Here is a 3,532-nt window from a genome sequence, read left to right on the forward strand (position 1 = left end):
AAAAAAAAAAAAGAAATCTGAGGCTCTCTCAAGAGAGTGTGTTCTGCCCATCATCGACACGGAACAGCTCCTGGGCTCCTGGCTCCTGGCTCCCAATCTGGTGCTCTTGGAGCCTTCCCTAAGTTGGCTTTCATCGTCTAAATAATTTCCATTATTTTCTAGCAAATTTCATGAACAAATGAAATAAGGAAGAAATTGTAAAGTTAGTTTCTGTAATTGGTTCCTTAAGATCTCTTTTTTTTTTTTTTTTGAGACCGAATCTCAGTGTGTCCAGTGGCACAGTTTAGCTCACTGCAACCTTCACCTCCCAGATTCAAGTGATTCTCCTGTCTCAGCCTCCTCAGTAGCTGGGATTACAGGTGCCCACCACCATGTTTAGCTACCTGTTTTTTTTTTTTACTAGAGACAGGGTTTCTCATGTTGGCCAGGGTGGTCTCGAACTCCTCACCGCAAGTGATCCACCTGCCTCAGCCTCCCAAAGTGCTGGGATTACAGTCATGAGCCATGGAGCCTGGCTTACATGCAAATCTTGATTAAAAATGGAGAATGATTTAGTAGGCCTAAGTGGGGCCCAGAAACCAGCATTTTTTTGCACAGTAAGTGAAAGTGACACAGGTGATTCATGAACCACACTTGGAGAACTTTATTCTTTGTCTTCAAATAATAAAGTCTTATGGCTGAAAACTTAGGTGAAAGGAGAGTTTCAGATTTTGAAAAAAGGAGAGATGCAGATTTTACTAAAGAATAAATTCCTATTGTCTGTTAGATGACAAATGAAAGAAAGGAAGATTCAAATTTGCAGCTTAGCCAGGAAGATAAAAGATCAGAAACAAAAGACTTGGGTAGGGAACAGAAAAGATATGATATATTAAAGTGTTTGTATTTCTTATTTGCTACATTTTGTGTGCTTTGCATTAAAGATAAATTGGTCAATTAGTCTCCATCTCTTGAATAAGATGTCCCAAGAGAGTATAAAGACAAAAAACAAAAAAACAATGATTAAGGTACTACCTCAGATAACTAGAGAAAAATGATCAGCTCTTAAATAAACCATAAGGACTGGAAAGATACTGAGATAAATCAAATAAAAATTGATGGCAAGCAAAAAATAATATGGTCTCTGTCTACAGACTGGTTCCTTTTAAAGTTTTCACTGGTTTTGGATAAGTAAATTTGCAGCATCCACAGGCTAGATAAAAAGTAGAACTGAGCTGCAAACCCTCTGTATACGTGGCATGGAGCTTTTGGGTCATGAAGAAAGTACCCTATCGTAGTGATGCTTGCCTTGATGTCTTTGTGCAGAGCACACAGGGCTTGTTGACTGGTGGATAAGCTGGACTTACGTTCTATCACCCCTTTACCCAAGAGCCCTTATAAACATAGAACCTGAACAAATATATGCAGAGTCCCTACCTGTTGGGTGAATGGTTCAAGGTGCTCTGTTACAGCAATAACAGCTCAGAGACAGTGGGGGCTCTCAGGAAGTGCTATAATGATTGACTGGATAAAAGTCCTCAAACATGTAGAATTTCACTTTTTATGAAATATTTCAACTTAGAAATTGTTAACGGCAATCAGCTTAAGCAATAATGTTACAAATGTAGTTTATATTTCCTTTGTACCACTCCCCAATCATATTCCTTTTCTTCCTCTCCCTGAGAAGCACTTTCCTAAACTTTGTAATTAATTCCCATGCGTATTTTCATGCTTTTCCTACGCATGTATCCCTAAACAATAAACACTATTGTTTTGCATATATAAATCAACATCATTGTATACTGTTCTGCAACCTGCTTTTTCACTCAACCTGTGAGCATAATCGATGTTGATGAACTATGTGGCTATTGTAACTTCATTTTCATTACTATGTAATATTCCACTTAATGAATATGCCCCGTGTGTTAGGGTTCTCCAGAGAACAGAACCAATAGGATATATATAGAAATACAGAAAAGAGATTTATTGTGAGGCATTGACTCACACAATTATGGAGACTAAGTGACAATCTTCCATCTACATGCTGAAGGCCCAGGAAAGCTGGTGGATTTCTTCTAGTCCAAAAGCGAAGGCCTAAGACCCAAGGGAATCAATGGTGTTTTGGTCCAAGTCTGAAGGCCTGAGAATCAGGAGCAGTGAAGTCTGAGGGGAAGAGAAGACAGATGTCCCAGCTCAAGCAGAAAGCAAATTTACCTTTTCATCCTTCCACTGTTTTTTTTTTTTTTAATGGAGTTTTGTTTTGGTTTTGAGATGGAGTCTCTCTCTGTGGTCCAGGATGGAGTGTAGTGATGTGACCTCAGCTCACTGCAGCCTCTGCCTCCTGGGTTCAAGCAATTCTCCTGCCTCCATCTCTCAAGTAGCTGGGACCACAGGCATGCACCACCACACGGAACTAATTTTTGTATTTTTAGTAGACAAGGGTTTTTGCCGTTTTGACCAGGCTGGTCTTGAACTCCTGGCCTAAGTGATTGACCCACCTCAGCCTCCCAAAGTGCTGGGATTATAGGTGTGACCCACTGCGACCAGCCTTCCATTGTCTTTTTGTTCTATTCAGGCCCTCAATGGGTTGCACGAGGGCATCTTCTTTTTTTTTTTGAGACGGAGTTTCACTCTTGTTGCCCAGGCTGGAGTGCAGTGTCATGATCTCAGCTCACTGCAACCTCCGCCTGCCAGGTTCAAGCGATTCTGCTGCCTCAGCCTCACTAGTAGCTAGGATTACAGGCGTGTGCCACCATGCCCGGCTAATTTTGTATTTTTAGTAAAGACGGGGTTTCTCCATGTTGATCAGGCTGGTCTCAAACTCCCAACCTCAGGTAATCCACCCGCCTTGGCCTTCCAAAGTGCTGGGATTATAGGCGTGAGCCACCGTGCTCGACCGACACGAGGGCATCTTCTTACTCAGGCTACTGAATCTCTTCCAGAAATACTCTCACAGACACACCCAAGATGTAATGTTTTACCAGCTATCTGGCCATTCTTTGCCCAGTCAAGTTGACACATAAAATTCATCATTATTCTCAGAATTTATTTATCCATCCTCTGGGTTAATATTGTTTATTTTTATTTTTTCTAATAACAATTCGACTATGGATATTTTTGTATATATTTGTTTGTTCATACATGTAAGAGTTTCTCTAAAATGTGTATATTTTCTTTAAATACTTATGTGTATATGTGTGTATGTGTGTGTGTCTAGAAGTGGAATTGCTGCTGGGCACTGTGGCTCATGCATGTAATCCCAATACTTTGAAAGACCAAAATGGGAGGATCACTTGAGTCCAGGAGTTTGAGACCAACCTGGGCAACATAGCAAGACCCCATCTCTACAAAAAATTTTAAAAATTGGCCAAGCTTGGTGGTCCACACTTGTAGTACCACCTACTTAGGAGGCTGAGGTGGGAGGATGGCTTGAGTCCAGGAGGTCAAGGTTGTACTACTGCACTCTAGCTTGGGAGTGCATGATTGGACAATTGCCCTCCAGCCTAGGACAAGAGCAAGACCCAGTCTTAAAAAAAAAAAAAAAAAAAAAAAAAAA

Source organism: Colobus angolensis, unplaced genomic scaffold (assembly GCF_000951035.1).
Source record: "Colobus angolensis palliatus isolate OR3802 unplaced genomic scaffold, Cang.pa_1.0 Scaffold152, whole genome shotgun sequence".
NCBI lineage: Eukaryota > Metazoa > Chordata > Mammalia > Primates > Cercopithecidae > Colobus > Colobus angolensis.